Raw genomic sequence first — 21220 nt, 5'->3', positions numbered from 1 at the left:
CTAGGAGTGTAGATCTTAAATGTTCTCACCACAAAAACAAAATGGTAATTACGTGACACTGAAGTGTGAGCTATGACGATAATCATTTTGCAACATCTAAGTATGTTAAATCACCCTGTTGTACACCTTAAACTACGCAATAGTATATGTCAATTATATCTCAGTAAAGCTGGGGGCAGGGAAAAGAAAAGCCACCTTTCACTTGAGTGGTTTTTCTCAGAGCAATGCAGCCCTGTTTTCCAACTTCCTTTTCTAGAATCCTGTCTTGCTTCCATAGTGCTGGGAAAGTGGATTGGAGTCCCCTGCTGTTTGCGTCAAATAGCAATTCTTTTGTGTTGCTCCATTATAAATGCTGCTCAGACATTTTGAGTCAAAACTGTGAAATATCCCTTCTTGCCTTCCCATTATCCATTTTATTACTAGATTTAAGACTGGTGAATAATCCCATATGTGACCTTGGTTAGAGGATTCTTTTTTTAACCAGGACAAAAACCAATTAAGTGATCTCTTCATGTAAGGTTTGCCAGTAGTTGAACATCCTACGTACTTGTTAAAGAGCCCTATTATTTGATCTCAAAATATTCTGTAACAGGATGGAATATATTTTCTCCAGAGTTTAACTTTATGCTCATTATATCTATCATAGGCTCTGAGACATGTATTAGAATGACTGAATTGATGTCAATCAAAGTTTTACCTTGAGTAGTGTCAATCAAACTTGAGAATTTGTCAGCTTTCTTATTATGATCATTAGTAATATCTTTTAATTAATTTGCTGATAATCTCATTAGTTGCACTTCTGGTTTAGAAATGAGAAGAATACTGATGGCATTTCTTCCTTCTCTACTTTCAGATTTATTGACTCAAATTAATGTAGCTTTTATTTCATAGATATTTGTATATATGTTTATATATTAAAAGCTTTTTTAAAATTTGTTTACAGCTCCCAACAAACCATTCCCAAATGCAGTAAACTTAATATAATAAATATGCAACAAATGTTTGTGGAATTAAATTGATATGCTTTTTTGAAAATGATAACATGTAATAATAGGAATAAAATATTCAGTAGAAGACTTGATAAGTTTGAGAATTTCACTCAGAAAATATGAAAATAAGACATATATATATATGGAAAATAGAAGAAAATTAGAGACCCAAATATCAGTAGATTAACAGTTCTTGAGAGACAAGAATACAAGAGTGAAAGGGATATCATCAAGTAAAATATTTTAAGAACAGAAAAATATGTATTCACAGATTTAAAGGGGCTCATTGAGGGCTAAAGGGCTTCCCTGGTGGCTCAGCCATTAAGAATCCACCTTCAGTACAGGAGACATAGGTTTAATCCCTGGGTCAGGAAGATCCTCTGGAGAAGGAAATGGCAACTCACTCCCGTATTCTTGCCTGGGAAATCCTATGAATAGAGGAGCCTGGCTGGCTACAGTCTGTGGAGTCACAAAAGGGTTGGACACAACTTAGTAACTAAACAACACCACCACCAACAATAACACGTCAGTTCACATAATTGTGACATTTCAGAACCTGGGATAAGGAGTAAGTGTACAGGCTGCTACAGGAAAAAGAAGATCAAAGACCAATACTTAGAAATTATTTGTATCTAGTTTTTTGAGCAGCAAAATAGGTAGTTCTAAAACAACAAAGTGATATTTGAGGAAAATGAATCCAACCTAAAATTCTGTGCAATAAAACTACTATTAATCAAGTATCAGAAGAAAATAAAAACATTTGGGGGCATTCGATCTTTCAAAAATCTGCTTTCCACATATCCTGCCTCATGAAGCAACAGGAGGATGTGTCCCAAGCAAGAGAGGAAACCAATAAAGAGGAAGACTGTAGATCAAGGCAACAAGAGATCAGCACAGGATCACAGGGATTAATGTCATTAAGACAGACATGCAGACCAATGCAATAGAGAGTCTGGAAGTAAATTCACATATAACTGACCTTTGACAAAAATGCCAAGAATAGAATGTGGGAAAAGAGAGTCTCTTCAACAAATGGTGTTGGGGAAACTAAGTCCATATGCAAAAGAATGAAACTGGACCCTTATTTTATACCATAGATAAAAATCAACTAAAAATGGATTAAAGACTTAAATATAAGACTGAAAACTCCCAGAAGACAACAGAGAGAAAGCTTTTTGACATTGATCTTGGCAATTATTTCCTAGATATAACATGAAAAGCACAGGCAACAACAAAAAAATAGACAAGTTGGACTACATCAAACTAAAAAGGATCCACAAAGCAAAGAAAACCATCAACCTATGAAATGATTCTTCCATTTTTGTGAATCCTGTATCTGATGAGAGGTTAATATCATTAGCATACTTTTACCTCAAATTAATGTTAATGATAATATCTGTGATATATTAGGTTAAGTGAAATGAATTATTAAAGACTATTTTACCTATTACTTTGGCTTTTTGTTAGGTGTGACTAGTAAAAAGTTTAAAATTACATATGTGGCTTGCATTATATTTTTACTGTCTTTGTTCTTTCACTGCAGGACTGTATTTTATTCATTTTTAATCTACATTTAGCCTAGCATAATTTGGGTGACAAAAATTATTTGTTTAATGAAATAATGAGCAAGACAATGATTATTAGGATTGAAAGAAAGTGAAGTGAAGTCGCTCAGCTGTGTCCGACTCTTTGCGACCCAGTAGACTGTAGCCTGCTAGGCTCCTCCGTCCATGGGATTCTCCAGGCAAGAATATTGGAGCGGGTTGCCAATTCCTTCTCCAGGGAATCTTCCAGACACAGGGATCGAACCCTGGTCTCCTGCACTGCAGGCACTCTTTACCATCTGAGCCACCAGGGGCTCCTTGAGGACTGCTGTTAGTCAAAATTCTATCTCACTACATTTAATATAAAAATCTCATAACAGTAGTCTGAATAATTCAGAACTTTATTTCCCATGACAAAAGCAGTTTCAAAGATAGGTGAGTGAGTGCTGTATGCTGACTTCATCAGTTTGTGAGAGGTAGAGTCCCCTCTAGCTTTCTGCACCCTCATCTTTGTTCTCAAATATGCTCATCAGATACAGAATTGCAGATGATGCCAAAATAAACTACAAGTAAATATGTGTTTACCTCCATTCTAATCCATATCACAAAGGGACAGCTTCTATGCGAGGCTCACAGAGCGTCCAGATACATTATTTTTGAAATATTTACATGTAAGAGGGAAATGTTTTAACTTAGGTACCTAAAGGAATGTGTAGTTAGCATGCCTTAAAGACTCTCCATCAAATATCAGATGTTTCAAGTATGCTTTTGCCAAGGGCTGTATCAGAGGCAGGGCTGAAATCTCCTAGGAGCGCCTGAAGAGCCTCTGTTTTGTGTTGTTGATTAAAGAGAGAGCCATATGCTTTAGATAACAGGTGTACAGGTAGCAAAGCCAACATTCTGTTGTGTAAATTTAGCATCCTGATTTGTACGCTAGCCCAGATTGGGGGGGGGGGGGCACTACCTTACTGGTGTACACACTTGATAACAGGGTAACTGTGCAAAGCCAGACTTTACTCAAAAAAACACTTTGAATCAGTGCATGCACTTGAACAAGAATTTGGTTCAAATCCCTTGCCCAAAGAACGGATTAGAGTTTGGGACTGGGAAAGGGCAGGTGGAATGATCTGGCAGTTCCAGTGATAAAATAACTTAATCATAGTCTGGGTAGAAGAGTGAATTTTAGAAGGGGGACCCTAAAGAGTTCACTGCAAAATATATTCCGAGATTCTGAATAAGTCAACCTGAGGCTAAGGGTGTTGTCTATTTGAATGGTGGAGACTGTCTAATAAATTCAATGATTATAGTTTTTGTTTAGGAAACATGTGGTAGCCTGATAGCAAATTTTACTCACACTATAATTTGAGTGTATTGTATACATTCAACTCTTTTTGTCTCTTTTTGGTTTTTCCTCCAAGGTTCCTTCCATTGTATCATCCTACCATAAAGCTTCTGGGCTGGCTGAAAAGGATGGAAGTGGTACCTTCTCTATAATTAGGAGAAATCTATGAACTAGGTCCTTCAAGCTTGGCCAATGCCACACTAAAGGGAAAGATGAAGAATTTGGAAACTCTAAGATGGTAGTGTGGATTCCTTGGTTTATACCTGGCTGCATAATCCCTCTGCATGACAAAAGTTGAATATTATTGTAGCATTTCTTTGTATTCTATTTGTAATATTTCTCCTTTTTTTTTTAAGGTAGATGGATTCCTATGGAGACTAAATGAAGGTCATCTATTTGTTGAGGCAAGTGAGGAGATTGCATTGAACTTTTTAAAAAATGTGACCACCCTTTCAGCTAATCTCTACCTACTTGATTCTGGCAGTTTATTGTTGGCACAAGCCTGGCGGTCTAATAGATCCTAAGTCTTCTGAGAGCAGAGATCATGCTTGCTGTTTCCCCACTGTACACCAGGCTCCTAGGATACTACTTTAAAGGACTCAGCAAGCAACCAGTAAATATTTTTTGAATGAACAAATAAACCATGAAAAATCTGGAATCTATACTCAAATGGAACAGATTAACCCAGAGATGACTCATGTTCATCTAAATCCAAGAAAATTTGTCTCTTGTAATCTTAAGAAGAAAGCTGATGTAGACCACTGAAGAGATGAATAGTAAACCAATGAGTCTCTAATTTAGGGCAGATGTGGAACATTCTAGGTTAAATGTGAGGTGGATTTCACTTTGAAAATACCCCAAATTAACTACATCTGAAGAGAAAATTAGGGCAAATAATTTGGCAAAAATTGGAGGTCACCAAAAAAATAGTATAGGACTTACTACACACACACACACACAATCTGAATATGTTCAGTGAATTGCATCAATGTCAATGTCCTGGTTGTGAATATTATACTTTAGTTTCGCTAAATGTTACCATTAGAGGAAACAGGGTCAAGTGTACAACAAATCTCTATCACTTCTTATACTGCATGCAAACCTACAATTATCTCAATAAAATTCCAATAAAAGAAAAAACAGAGGGTAAGAGAGATCAGTGTGATAGTACTCATGGAAACTGTCAAAGACTCCAAAAATTGGGGACCACTGAATTAAGACGGAACTAAAGCAATTTTTACTACAATCCTGGGAGCTTTCTCAGCTTTAGATTATGGAACAGATGCTTAAAACAGATATTTTTTCCAGAGTCAAAACTGGGATCTACAAAACATTAAGAGATTGTGGAGATTTCAAGTTGAGAGAAGAAAGAATTCATGAAGTTAAGAAAGACTGATCCTCCTGGTAACCTTTTTTTGCAGAGATTACACCAAAGGCAGCTACTCTATCTCCACTTACCGTTGGCCCTGATAGTGAAACATAATATTTGGAGGTCTACAAAATTCAATTTTGTAAAAGGATGTTTTTCTTTTTAACTTTGCTATTTTTTCCTTTTCCTTATTAAAAGCCTCTATTAAACTAAAATATACTGCTAACTCAAAGAGGACAGTCAAGATGAATTCCAGCTTATCTATACTTTTTTGTTGGATTGATTGAAGTAGATATCTTGAAAGCTTGCTGTAAATCTTTTGATCATCTTGTGATATTATTAGTTTTCTTATCTCATAATCCTACATCTGTAAGTTTTGTGTATTATCAGATTCATTCATTTATAGTTGCAATAAGACTGTTGGACATAGCAAGATGAAAAATTCCTTCAATTTGATTACATAACAAAATCAATATTATCATTTGTCCTTGTTATCTTTTAAATCTGTCAATATATATGTTTGGTTTTTAGACATTTGCAGCAATATTATATCCATAAATTAAAATTATTCATTTTTGTTCCTTGGATTCATTCATTTATTTTTTTATTCATTCAACATTCAACTACCATTTTTAATTATTAATAAGCATATGCCACTGTGGTCAGAGTAAATTTAAGAAAGGAACTAATGTTGTTCAACACAACTTAAAATATCCACCTTGAAAACAGAGAAAAACTAAAAAATGAAGATTACTAAAGGGTATATTCATTTTTGATTAAAAATATAAGCAAATTTCATGACAAACTCACCCAATATGCCATCAGTGAGTCATCATGGTATACATTTAGTCCTTATTGATTCATGCAGATATCCCTAGGGAAATGACCAATGGGGATAAATCTCCACTTTTCTTATTTTCTGTAGATGAAATTTTAAAGAACCATTGCCAAACCTGTCATTCAATTTTCCAACAAGTGTTCAGTAAGCTAATGTATGCTGAAAACTGTCAGAGTGATTCCACACATTAAAGGACTCTGTGTGCCCATTAGTAGGTAGGATTGATATATGATGATAGACCAAGCTGGTCCCATCAGGAAGCCAGACCAGAATTAGGAGGTGTACATTCTTGCTATCTGAATAAAATGAATCACATTCGCTTGATAGTCCACAAGCTGACCCTCTAATGTCAGCAAAAATCCATGTAGCCAGAGCCTTTACTCCCACTAGAATTCCTCTGCCTTGAAGCTTGAGAAGAATACAAGGAGGAATTGAAGAGTCAGATAAGGAAGGATTTTCTGGAACACGGGGTAATTTGAAAATGGGCAATATTAGCATCTAAAAGATACATTTTAAAATCAGAATGTTTGCCTCTGCCTTCCCACTTTCAAGGCAAAGATGAGCTGTCACCAGAAGATACTTCCAGGTGTCAGAAAGAAAGGCCATATTTCTCTTTAAGGAACTGACCTTAAATGGTTCTAGTATTGTTGACCCATGGCTGGCCAGGCCTGACTTATCAAGGCCAAGCATAGCAGTCAAAGGAAGGATTTGGGTCTATCAGGCCATCTTTGGAGAGAAGGTCTTGCAAAGAAGTCACGCAGATACAGGGCAGGATATTGTTCTGGGACTGCTGAGAAAGAGATTGGCTAAGGGTTAGGGTTAAGCTTCCTGGGGAGAGATGAGCAGAGCAATTCGCCTGAGAGTTTCTACTGATGAAAATATTATCACACAAGATTCTGCCTCATGAGGAGAACCATGGTTAAAACCTTGACCCTTTTATTCTGTTTGTTCTCAAAGAGCGTGAAATCTTTTTGCTCATCCTCAGGAAGGCATATAGAAGATCCTGACCTTTCTCACCTGACCTCCTTGACTCAATTTCCTTTCTTGGGAGGTGAGCTAGCCTTATTTGGATGTGTACAGAGATGGGCACAGAGTCTCAGTCCCTGAAGGGCTACAGATTTCTGTTCAGTTTCTTGTTGGGAAAGAAAGTTACGGGTCTTTTATAAAGAGGGCTATATTAGCAGGCCTTGTCTCTCTCTGTCTTAAAGATACTATGGGAGCTGACTGCATTCCTAGCTAGCTTCTTTTTAAAAAATATTTATTTTTATTCATTTGGCTACGCCAGGTCTTAGTTGTGGCATGTGGGATCTAGTTCCCCCACCAGGGATTGAACCCAGGCCCCCTGCATTGGGAGGATGGAATCCTACCCATTGGATCACCAGAGAAATCCCCACCTAGCTAGCTTCTTAATGCTTTTCCCAATGAAAGAAGCGGGTAGAGATACTAATACATAAGACCTCAGAAGTCTAGATTTGGGGACAAGGGATTCAGTTTACCCAGTTCTTGCTTTAAAGGCTGGCAGTTGTTAAAAGGCTTCTAATTGTATCACGAAGTGTTCTTTATTGGTTCTCTGTGTCTGAGGACCTGAGATTAGTTTCCAAATTTAAATATGTGACATGCTCATACTGATGAGCCTTTTCTGAGTGTGAATTCTCAAACACTTCTTTGTCAGTTCTTGACATGGTCTACTGGGAAGCCACCATCACCTACTGGATGGTGCCAGGAAGGCATACACAGAGCATTTTGAGTGATAGTGTACACTCTTTTCAGGTGAGGACTGACTGTCTCACGTTATACAAGAAATAGTTTCTAAGAGCTTATCTGAGTGACTGTTGAAGCTGAATTCTGTTCTCCATGCAGGATATTTTTGGCCGGTAATTTTTCTTGCCAGGAACTATGACTTTAGCTGTGGAGGTTTAGCCTTACCCAGGGGACTATCTCTATGATCGGAAAGATCTTTTAGATCTGTTATGAGTGACCCGACTCTTTGCAGCTGCTACAATGACCAAGTAAGTCTTATATTCACTAAAACAGCTAAAGGCTAATAACAAGTGGGTCCTACCACCAATGTGAGCAACTTCTGTTTGATTTAAAGTCAATAAACAAACAGCATTGTAAAGGGCAGGTTTAAGCCATAAACTGACTTCTTTTGCTGAGGTTTCTGGTAGAGATCTCCAAGGGGCCTGGCGATTCAACTGATGGATCTGATTTAAAACTAGAATATAATAAACCTACAGGGCTTCCCAGGTGGCTCAGTGGGTAAAGAATCTGCTTGCAATGGAGGAGACACAGGAGACATGGGTTTGATCCCCTGGAGGAGGGCATGGGAGGGCATGGCAACCCACTGTAGTATTCCTGCCTGGAGAAGCCCATGGACAGAGGAGCCTGGCGGGCTGCAGTCCATAGGGTCACAAAGAGGTGGACACAACTGAAGTGATTGATCACGTACATATATAATAAACCTGCAAGGGAAAGGGATTTGGTGATGGACAGGGAAGCCTGGCGTGCTGCAGTCCATGGGGTCGCAAAGAGTCAGACACAACTGGGCGCCTGAATTGAACTGAAGGGAAAGGTAAGTTACAGCCTGGGGTGAGGCTGGGGTGTGGGAGGCTGATTCAGCTACTCTGTCAGGCCAGCTACATTCAAAATCTGGCAAGCCAACAGACGTTTTTTCCCTTCACACTGAGATCCCCATTCCTATTCCCTCTACTCTGTAAGACCATGAAATGCCTTAACTTGCTTTATAGACTCAAGGTTACAGAGTTTATTGATCTTACTTCCAATAAAACATCTTTCATTTTCATTAAACAAAATGCCTAAAATTTGTTATGTTGTGAGTAATAAATGTGCATTTTCCATCTTTACAATAGGTTAAACATGCAGTTAAGAATTAAATCAACTTAAGTTCCATTAGAGGCTTCATGAATTATTTGAATCAAATTATAAGTCAAATTCATATAACAAAAAAAATTCTTCCAAAGTCCATATCTAGTTTTCCCAATTTTTCCTGGGGCAGAAACTGTGCCCTTTCATAGTCTTTCTGACTATAAAAATATTATTGACAATAATAAAGAATATTATTGTAAAAATTTCTTAATTTTGGGAAGGGATAAAGAAGAAAGTAAAACTCAGTCTGAATCCATTTACAATAATACCAAAAGAATAAAATACTTAGGAGTAAGTTTAACAAAAAGAAGTGTGAGACTTATGTACTGAAAACTACAAAGCTTTGTTGAAAGAAATTAAAAGAGAAAACATCTCATGATCATGGATCAGGGGACTTAGTATTATTAAGGTAGTTAATAGTCTCCAAATTGATCTACAGGTTCAATGCACTCTGTATCAGAATCCCAACTGCCTTTCATTGGGCAGAACTGATAAGCTGATCCTAAAATTCATATGGGAATTTAAGGAACCCTGAATAATCGAAACAATCTTGAGAAAGAATAGCTAAGTTAAAAGATTCTTACTGCCCAATTTCAAACTCTACTACAAAGCTATAATAACCAAGACACTGACGTACTGGCATAAAGCTGGACCGCAGATCAATGGAATAGAATTGAAAGTACAGGATTAAATCTGTTTGTTTATTGTTTTATTTATTTGTCTGTGTCAGGCAACAGGCATGAAGGATCTTAATTCCCTAACCAGGGATCAAACCCAAGCCCTCTGCAGTTGAAGTGAGAGTCCTAACCACTGGACCACCAGGGAATTCCCCAAATTCATACATTTATGAATTTATTTTCAACAAGGATGCCAAGAAACCTTGTTCCATTCGATGTGCACGGAACAGTCTTCTCAACAAACAATGTTTGGACATCTGGATATCAATGAAAAAGAATGAAATAGGACCCTTTCCACAAATAAAATATAAAATTAACTCAAAACAGATCACTGACCTAAATATAAGAGCTAAAACTATAAAATTCCTTGAAGAAAACATGCATAATATTTGTGACCCAATCAGACAACGGATTCTTAAATATGACACCCAGACCACAAGCAACAAAAGGAAAGATAATTGGACTTAATGAAATTTAAAACTTTTGTGCTTTAAAGGACACTGTCAAGAAAATGAGAAGAAAACTCACAGAATAATAAACTATTTTCAATCATATATCTGATAAAAGACATTTATAGAATATATAAAGAACTCCTACAGCTCAATAAGAAGAAGACCAACATTCCAATTGTAAAACATGGAAAAGATTGAATAGATGTTTATCCTGAGAAGACAGACAAATGGGTAACAAACACATGAAAATCAACTTGAAATCCTTAGTTATCTGGGAAACATGTAATAACCAAAACCACAATAAGATAACCATTTCACATCCATTAGGATAGTTAAAATCAAAATGACAGACAGTAACAGATGTTGGCAAAGATGTGCAGAAAATGGAATCCTCATTCACTGTTCCTGGGATTATAAAATGGTGTAGCCTCTTTGGAAGACAATTTGGTAGTTCCTTAAACTGTTTAACATAGAGTCATTATATAATTCAGCAATTCTACTTCTGGATAGAGACTCATGGAAATTTAAAACATATGTCCACATAAAACTTGTACATAAATATTCATAGCAGAATTATTTATAATAGCCAGAAAGTACGAATAGCAAAATTGCCTACCAAATAATGAATAGATAAATAAAAACATGATATATCCAGGCAGGGGAATGCTATTCTACAATAAAGAGGATCGAAATACTAAAACATGGTCCAACATAGATGAACCTTGAAAACATTACATTAAATGGAAGAAGCCAATCACAAAAGGCCATGTATTGTATGATTCCGTGATTCCATTTATACGTAATTTGCAGAATATGCAAATCCATAGGGACAGAAAGGAGATTAATGATTGCCAGAGGCTGGATGTAGGGGACAACAGGCTAATAACTACTAATGGGTACAGAGTTTCTTTTGGGGTGATAAAATGTTCTAACACTAGATATTACTGGTGGTATACAACTTTGTGAATATGCTAAAAACACTGAATTTTTATTTTAAAAGTGTGAATTTTCTAGCATGTGAATTATATCTCAATAAAGTTCTTATTAAAATTAAACCAATGAGTTAACCATCACTTTTAAATATAGGTGGCACTTGTAAAAAAGACATAACTCAATCTGAGACCATATTACATATTACTGGAGCTAATGCTATTCCCGATTGGGGTACATATGTGCATTTTTCACACAGACACACACACGCATTATCTCTGCAAGATTTTGATCAAGCAGTGCATTCTGCATTTGCTGTTTTTCAGGTAATGGCATAGCCTTTCCTCCAAGGACACCAAATATTCTTATAAAGCAGGGTTTCTCCAAAAGGTGGGAAGAGGACCACTGGGGAGGCTCAGGACAATTTGAGCTGATACTTGAGTGAACTTTTTTTTTTTGCCATAGAGAATATGAGGTCTTAGTTCCGTGACCAGGGATTGAACCCACACCCCCTGCATTGGAAGCATTGAGTCTTAATCACTGGACTGCTAAGAAAGCCCCCCAAAAGTTTTTATTTTAGTTGTCTATTTATGTTATTGTGTACTAAAAAAATATAACTAGCTCATCAACTAGGAGAAGGCAATGGCACCCCACCCCAGTACTCTTGCCTGGAAAATCCCATGGATGGAGAAGCCTGGTGAGCTGCAGTCCATGGGATCGCTGAGAGTTGGACACGACTGAGCGACTTCACTTTCACTTTTCACTTTCATGCATTGGAGAAGGAAATAGCAATCCACTCCAGTGTTCCTGCCTGGAGAATCCCAGGGACGGCGAAGCCTGATGGGCTGCTGTCTATGGGATCGCACAGAGTCGGACACGACTGAAGCAACTTAGCAGCAGCAGCAGCTCATCAAACTGATGTCACACATATAAGTGCTTAGAGTCAGGAGAGGAGGGAATATATATTTTAAAAACTGAACAAATTTAAAGAAATACACAAAGTATGTAATAGTAGGGCTAAACATAGGGCAAACGCTCTGAAATGGTACTGAAACAATGGTAGTTAAAAAAAACTCTCCCAAAAATATTACTTTTAATTCTGTCATAGTATTTGTTGCATGGATGATATAGCATGATTCCGTCTCTCTTGATGAGCCATTGGGCTGTCTACAACCAGGGTTTGTTATACTGGTGAATCTCTCCAGGGCCCAGTTGGTGTCCTCCTTGCCACTGCTGGCCTGGGATGGCTCACAAAGGAAGAGGAAGTCGCCAGAGAAAACCTGTCTAGCCATCCTTGAAAGCAGACTCCCTTGGAAAAGGTTTGCTTGTGTTAAGTTCAGAATGTGAATTTACCTGATGGATGCACTGGAGTATATTTTAAAGCTACATATTCTCTTGGTAAGGCAGGACAAACAAGGGGTAGCCAGGAGTCACGAAGGGTGAAACCGTTTCCCTTCCCCTCAGTTCTCTTGCCCTCCTCCTTGACTCTCTCCAGGACTCCTAACCTGATGAGTCCTGAAATGGGGACAGCAAAACTCGGGGCTCTTCCCATAAGAAACCTCCTTTATTGCAGTCACTTCCTTCCACTCCTGCCCCAAGCGAATGGGCTCAGAACAGCAAGCCCACTTTGTGAAACCAGCTCTGAGAAGGACAGAAATGCCTGATCTGTGTTTAAAAGGCAACACCATGTATTTAGAAATAACCTGCTTTCAGGAAATTCAGAACAATCTTCTTAAAGTTCTGCTGGAGCGAGCCAATTTCTCTTTTAGGGTCACTTGTTTGTATTAATAGAAATCCATCTGCATAAAGTGACAGTCTACGTTCCTGCTCCCCCGCCTGTCACCAGATGGAGACTTGGTCAAAGTGGGATGCTGTCTTTCACACAGATGCCAGCATATATAAAAAGACAAGTTATTGGTGGAAATTATAATAGATGGAGATTAGGACCATTCTAAAACAGACTTGGATCTCTGCTTTTGACACAGGAAATGTTGTTTACACCATTTCAGTGGGATTGCCAAAAATATACCAGTTCCACGCTAAAGATAATTACTTACACTACTTACTAACAGATAATGCATCCTTCTGAGTAAGTTTGAAAAAAAATTTTAAAAGAAACTCTCCCAGTTAACGCTTATTTATTTATTGCTTTTTACTCACCTTTCCTTGACTCTGGAGATTTTTTTTTTTTTAATTAAGCAAAGTAAAAGTAACAGAAGTGAGCAAGTGATGGTGGACTGTTTGAGGAGCGTGGTCACTGGAGTACAGCTCTTCCCCTCCCCCATCACTTCCAACACCAGGCCACTGGCTCTGCCAAGCCAAACACCCATGAGCAGCTGCGTGCAAATAATGTCTGAAGCTCTGAGTCCTGGCAGAGAAATGAAGGCAAATGACACAGAGATTTCACCACCATGGCCTGGACAAGCACCTGCGAATCAAAATCAACCCCACAGGTCGAGGACCAGAAAGCAGCTGATCCTGGCACGAGTGTGGAACCTTCTTTCACACTCTTTTTATACCACAGCTAAAAGTCACTCCACTTTTTGTTACCTGCAGGATCCTGCTCTACAAAGAGACTGCTGATTTTCAGGTGCCTCCTAGGCACCTAGCAATATGCAGCCTCCCTTGTGTTTTCCCACGTCCTCGCCTGGCTTTTCCTGGAGTTTCCTGGTCTATTTTCCAGACTCCCCTACTCAGCAGGATCACAGCCTGCTTGTACAGAGCTTTTGTGACCCATCCAGAACTGAACAGCCCTTTGTTTCCTCTCATCTGAACCTTTTTGGAGGATCCAGAATTGGTTAGAATTAATTACCTTTGACCACAGACACCTGATGTCAACAGTTTAGCCAAACAGAGGACCATTTTTCTTATATGACTGGAGCTCCAGAAGGACTCCCAGGCTACCTCTGAAAGTGCCCAAGGTCCTCATGGATGACCTGCTTTACCATCCTTATGGTTTGATTTTCATCTTTGTGGTGCAAAGTGACTTTTCTACCCCCAGAACTCAAATCTATTTCCAATCAGGTTGAAAGATGAAGGCATAAGGCATAAGTCACTGAATATGTCCTTTTTATTTTATCAGAAAAAGAAAAAATTTCAGATAGTGTCACCCAAAAGCCTTAGCTTTCAAGCTATTGGCCAATACTGAGTACCTTGGTCACCTCTAACATTAAGAAAACCTGTGGAAGTGATTGTGTTTAACTGGGTACTCTGTGGCCCCAAAAGAAATTCTGGCTCTGTAATAATGAAGAAAAGGAGAATAGATATTGGGCACAGTGGTAAATAATCTGCCTGCCAATGCAGGAGACACAAGAGATGTGGGTTCAATCCCTGGGTCAGGAAGAGCCCCTGGAGAAGGAAATGGCAACCCACTCCAGTACTCTTGCCTGGGAAATCCCATGCAGAGAGGAGCCGGGTGGGCTCAGTTCACTGGGTGGCAGAGTCAGACACAGCTGAGCAACTGAGCACAGGCGCAACATTTCAACAGTAAAGTCCACCGCAAGCCAAGCTCAAGGGAGAAGCTGGACAGTTTGGAATGATATGCGCTACGTGCTTGACTTCCTGTGTCACCTGCCCCGGTAGCTCCTACACTCACCTCTGATCAGGATTTTCTCGACATTGCCGGTGACTGGAATATCTCATCCCTCTATATATGACTCACTGACCCACTGGCTTCCCCCTTCAGCGGTCAACCCCATAGCTAATCCGGTTCTGTGACCTCTCTCTTCTTTACTTTTCCAACCAGTCTCATGCAAGCTCGTATCTTGTGGCCAGTACTGTATGACTTATGACAACACCGGGTCTCAAACATGGTGGGAAGCAATGAGAACTGGAGGAATCGGGAAATACTGGGAGTTAGTAAGTATGAGTAACAAACAAAAGTCTCCATTTATCTCTAATTCTTCATCCCAACCACAGAGGAAATTTTGGGGTTTGTTTGTTTCTGATATGTCTTGCCAAAATTTTCTAACCCTTTACAAACATATACAGTTGAAATTTTCAAAGTGTAACACAAATGGGAGTACAGCTAAACATCTGTTCTGTAATGATATTTTTCAAATGAACAATGTATCTTGAATATTTTCCCAGACCAGTACACAGTGATCTACCTGATTCTGCTTGGTGTTATATTATATGGATGTATGGAAATTTCTTAAACTCTTCTCCCTACTGAAGGACATTTAACTTGTTTCCAGTTGTTTACCATCATCCACAAGGGTGCAGTGAACAGCTTTCTACAATGGACTTTAATCACCTGTATGAATACGTGTGTTGGACAATTTCCTGTAAGTATAATGGAAATTCACATTTATTGAAAAGAATGAAATTGGGACTGTCCCAGAAATTTTGGTTGCACAGTCAGGATAATTAAAACTATTTTCTGCTCACAAACAGCCATGTAGATCTAAGTGAGAAGTGATTTCCCATTCACTATCAGCTACAATTGAAAGCTCAGAGGAAAATTTCCCTCTCATTTGGTTTCTCCTTAGGGAATATTTAAATAATATTCCTACCCCAGAAAAAATCTGCAAGTTAATAAAAAATTATAAGATTTCTTAGTATTATGCAAAGTGTGGGGCATGACTAGGTATAGAGATCTGAATAATTCAAAAGAAAAAATAAACCAAAACACTTGGCCTGAAAATAGCCAGAAGATTGAATCAAAAGTGTTGTGGGCTTTCTTTTTGTTATATTGTACTGATGGATGCCAATCATACAAAATAATATAGGAAATTTTGGAGGAAAATATTATCTCAACAGTAAAAGAAACTTGTATATAACCAAATGTACATTTTTAAGTTAACATTAAAAGAAACTTACATATATCACAATGTACAATTTTAATTTTGTGTAAGTTTCTTGATAAACAGGAGATTTTGAAGAAATTTTATTCTTGCTATAGGTCAGTCTGTGATCCTGGTCTCCTATACATTTACCTCCACCATTAGGAGTACATTTATGTCAAGGTTTCACTGGACAAACCCATTAATTTTTCTTTCCGTTCCTCATTTTGTAAGAATGTGTGCCTGTGTGTGTACCTATCAATTTTAAAGAGCCCTACAAAGGCAATTATTTTCGAGAGCCAAATGGAGAGCTCGTGGCATCAGCAATGTTAACTGTTGTTAGAGTAATACATTGTTCTGTGTTGAAATTAATAAATATTAAGGCCAAAGGTATAAAATTAGATGTAAACTTCCAAAGTTATGGATTGCTTAACCCTGATCTTAGATCAAGACAGAGAGTAGACTGGAGAGCTCTGGAAAAAAAAAATTGTTTTAAAAAGATTTAAAAGAGAGAAAATGATATTCAATATTTTGTAATAACCTATAAGGGAAAAGAATCTGCAAAACACCCAAAACTAACACAACATTGTAAATAAACTATACTTCAATTTTTTAAAAGATCCCCCAAAAAATGAATTTAAAAGAAATAGTGAACAAAATTTTCTGTCCACATCAAAAGCCCTTTCATGATGTCTCCAAGCATTTGTTGAAACCAGAAGTACAGCATTTCATAGCATATTTCCTAAAGCTTTGTATTTCTCTGTCATGCTCAAGGCCTGCGGAATTATAGCTATTTCTTTCACCTGTCCTGGTGTTATGTAAAAGTAAACGCTTTACCTTATTCATCTTTGTTCAGTGTCTCCTTTTATAAAGATGAATGATGACCTTGTGACTTCTGAACACCAGTGATAGGTTATTTCAGGGCTTTTTTCCTCAATAGAGCAGGCTCTCTCTTTTTAAAAAAATCTTTTATCTATTTTGGAGTTAAGCATTGGCAGTATTACCCTGTCCCTCTTACTTCTGGAATGACTAAGAAAAAAAATCAGCTTCTTAAAAGGATTATCTTTTTAGTTTTTTTTTTTTAATCCTTAAAACTCTTCATACTTTCCCAGCATTTTTGTTTCTATTCGCATCTGAAATCTGTTTTACTTAGTGGCCGGTTGATATGCATTCCATTTTTGTTTCCAGAGTTACTAGCATCTTCATCATCCTTTCACAAGTAGAAACACTGAGGTAGCAAAGGCAAGGGCTTAGCAGCACCCTTAACTCAGTTTTTGAAAGAACTGATGAGAGCGTGAGATGCTGAGCTTTTCTTTCCAACCATGCTTTCCCTCTTGGTTCATAAGTGATTCCCTCTGAACTTTGGTACTTCAAGTGAAGGGGTTATAAACAGTGAGTAGCTGGTGAGGCAGAAGTGGCTGCTGTATCCAGCCTCAGGCACTCAGGAAGGGCTAGTCGAATATTCCTAGTTCAGTTCAGTTCAGTCGCTCAGTCATGTCCGACTCTTTGTGACCCCATGAATCGCAGCACGCCAGGCCTCCCTGTCCATCACCATCTCCCGGAGTTCACTCAGACTCACGTCCATTGAGTCTGTGATGCCACCCAGCCATCTCATCCTCGGTCGTCCCCTTCTCCTCCTGCCCCGAATCCCTCCCAGCATCAGAGTCTTGTCCAATGAGTCGACTCTTCCCATGAGGTGGCCAAAGCATTGGAGTTTCAGCTTTAGGATCATTCCTTCCAAAGAAATCCCAGGGCTGATCTCCTTCAGAATGGACTGGTTGGATCTCCTTGCAGTCCAAGGGACTCTCAAGAGTCTTCTCCAACACCACAGTTTAAAAGCATCAATTCTTTGGCGCTCAGCCTTCTTCACAGTCCAACTCTCACATCCATACATGACCACAGGAAAAACCATAGCCTTGACTAGACGGACCTTAGTCAGCAAAGCAATGTCTCTGCTTTTGAATATACTATCCAGGTTGGTCATAACTTTCCTTCCAAGGAGTAAGCGTCTTTTAATTTCATGGCTGCAGTCACCATCTACAGTGATTTTGGAGCCCCCCAAAATAAAGTCTGACACTGTTTCCACTGTTTCCCCATCTATTTCCCATGAAGTGATGGGACCGGATGCCATGATCTTTGTTTTCTGAATGTTGAGCTTTAAGCCAACTTTTTCACTCTCCTCTTTCACTCTCATCAAGAGGCTTTTTAGCTCCTCTTCACTTTCTGCCATAACGGTGGTGTCATCTGCATATCTGAGATTATTGATATTTCTCCCGGCAATCTTGATTCCAGCTTGTGCTTCTTCCAACCCAGCATTTCTCATGATGTACTCTGCATAGAAGTTAAATAAGCAGGGTGACAATATACAGCCTTGACGTACTCCTTTTCCTATTTGGTACCAGTCTGTTGTTCCATGTCCAGTTCTAACTGTTGCTTCCTGACCTGCATACAGATTTCTCAAAGAGCTCCTTAATCTTGCGGGAGGAGAACAGCCGCTTCAAAGATGTTAATCAACCAATCTCTGGCCTTCTATTCTTTCAGTAATGCTATACTTGCAGCATTGAACTGGAGGAAACGGGAACCCCAGAAGGAGAGCCGAAAAATAACTATATTCTAGTCTGGTTCAATGAGTGTGGGATTGGAACAGCCTCTTAATCTCTTAGTATTCTACTTTGTAAAATTAGTTTGGTCTTTTGGTTTTAGGTTTCTCTTCCTGTCCTATCTATATGCTGTGATTCTTCTGAGGATGAGTAAATACCAAAGAATTGTGAAAAATAATTCTAAGAAATATCAGTGTTCTTTTTGTCTTCTAACTTTTGCATCATTTGCTAATTAAAATTTTATTTTATCAAGCAATATTAAAAAATAAAAACAATTCATATCACTCTTAATGACCGGTAACATTAATCGGTTTGGGAGGAAAAACTGGTATTCTCTCAGATAAGTACGTTTAAGTCACCATGATTGACCCTGGTGGTAAGATGAAGGTGAATAACAACTAACAACCTCTGTCCTCAAGTATCAATAATAAACATGCTTGTGGCTAAATCTAAAATGAGTACAATGATTTGATATGAAAATTCAGAGGAGGGGGAAACTGCTCTCGGTGGGAAGATCTGGGAAGTCTTGATGGAGATGTTCACTTGTTGGTACACAGTAAATATTCTGCAGAATGAGTAAGTTTGCGTGTGAACTAGACCACTGAGGATAGGCAGAAAATTAGTCATACTGAATTGAGAAAGTAGGAGATCAAGGCAGAGGCAACGGTGTGAACAAAGGTGGGATATTTTAGACATATACAAAAAAGAGTTAATGTCCAGCCAGGTGTCCCAGCCCCTAGAGCCCTCCTCTCCTGAAGCTGTGTCTATCTGACCTCTAGCCCCAGCTTACTGGATGAGCTCTTGGCCCCTGGGTGTCCACATGGACTTGTGTGTATGCACATGTGTGAATCTGATATTCAGTTGCTAATCAAGCCTTGACTGCCTTGTTTCTGAGCCCCACCCCAGTACTAATCTCTAGATTTCTTCCCCATTTCCTGAACCTGAACCCATACTGAGTCATCAGCATGTACTCCAGACTCTCTCAGATGTAAGCACCACCTCATTCTTGGTCCTTCAGCACTTTCGAGACGTTGATCCACTTTCTTATGCCCTCCACGGTTTCTGAGATGCTCACAGTCCTTCAAATCACTTTGCCCCTGTGTGCGATGTGTCATTTTTTCCCTAACAGCTTTCAGGATTTTTTTTTTCATCCTTGGCTTTCAGTAGTTTGATTATGATGTGTCAAGAGCAGTTGATTTTGAGTTTTACTTGGAGTTTGCTGAGCTACTTTAATTTCTAAGTTTATGTCTCTCTCCAATTTTGGAAGCTTTCAGCTCATACTTTCTTTCTGTCCTTTTCTGGAATTTCCGTGACATATATGTTAGACCATTCAATACGGTTCTATAGGTCCCTGAGGCTCTCTTTTCATTTTATTGTTTCTCTCCGCTCTTCTAATCAGATAATTTTTTATTCATCTTTCTTCAAGTTCACTGATTCTTTTTCTCCCCTGTCATCTCTATTCTGCTGTTGAGCATATTCAATACCTTTTTAAAATTTCAGATATTTTCTTTTTCAATTCTATACTTTCTAATTACTTCCCTTTTACAGTTTCTCTTTCTCTGCTAAGAACTACTTTCTGTTCATTGCAAGTATTTTAGATTTATTTTATGGATCATAGTTATAAAAGCTGCTTTCAAATTTCTACCTGGAAGTGTTAACATCTGCATCATCTCAGTGTTGACCTATGTTGCTTCTCTCTTCCACTGCGGGGTGGTCACATTTTTCTGGTTCTATGTGAGTCTGAGTAACTGTGCCTTGTCAATGGCCATCACGAGTATTATGTCATGTAGATTCTTGTTCTCATTCTCTGGGAAGTGTTGATTTTTAAAATTCGTTTGATTCAGCAGGTAATCAACCTCATTCGATTCAGATTGAAAGTTCTATTTTGCCTTTTGTGGGCGGTACTTCTAATCTCAGTTCAGCTTTTAAAGCCTTTAGTATGCTGCTTTGAGTATGTCCCTTGTGTGTGCCACTTAGGGATTAATGAGAGTTGGGCTGTGGTTTACGTATCAGTTCAGTTTACATATCAGTTCAGTTCACAAAGCCTTGGCCATGTTGGTTTGGGTCTGATCCACACATGCACTTGTGTAGGTTCAAAAACAGAATTATGGATCCCCTTGTGTAGTTCTCTCTTCCCCACACTCTCTGGCCCATAAAACCCCCCTTTCCAGGTCTCAGTCTAAAAAGCTGGAACAGCAGTTTAGTTTTAGGCACCTGCAACGCTGACCCCTTTCCAGTTCTGTACTTGGGGTCATCCTCAGGGCAAAGCCAGGGTAAAAAAGACCTGAGAAATTAATTCACTTGCAGGTCACTTCAAGTTTCAACTCTTTTCTCCCACCCTTGCCTGCTTAGGTTTGGTTTCCAGAGTTCTCAGATAATTACTTTGTGCTCTGTCTAGAGTTTTTAGTTGCAATCTGCCAGAGAGGTAGGCTGTGGTGGGCTTGCCCTGCTCTGCCAGAAAAGGAGTCTAAGTCTAACAGTTTCAGGAAGCTTGGACAAAAGAAGAAGCTTGGAGAAAAGAAAAAGAAGAGAGCAGGATGGAATTTGGGTATGGAGGCAGGGTGGAGAGAGAGAAGTTTTAGAGAGGAGAACTTGCTTAAAATTCACAAGCAGAGACAGAGACCCACAGGAGAGAGAAAATAAGAAAAACGACCTTGCTAAAAGATGCTAAAAGGACTCTGAGAATTAGGTCCATACAAGCAGATCATGGGATAAGGTTGAAAGCCAAAGAAATCATCAGCAAGGGAATGAATTTCTCAGGTTTCTTTCTTTTTTTACTTTCTGTTTTTTTCCTTTTCCTTGACTCTGA

The sequence above is a fragment of the Ovis canadensis genome, chromosome 20 (assembly GCF_042477335.2).
Source record: "Ovis canadensis isolate MfBH-ARS-UI-01 breed Bighorn chromosome 20, ARS-UI_OviCan_v2, whole genome shotgun sequence".
Classification (NCBI taxonomy): Eukaryota; Metazoa; Chordata; class Mammalia; order Artiodactyla; family Bovidae; genus Ovis; species Ovis canadensis.
The sequence above is the reverse complement of the archived record's forward strand: the minus strand, read 5'-3'. Positions refer to the sequence as shown.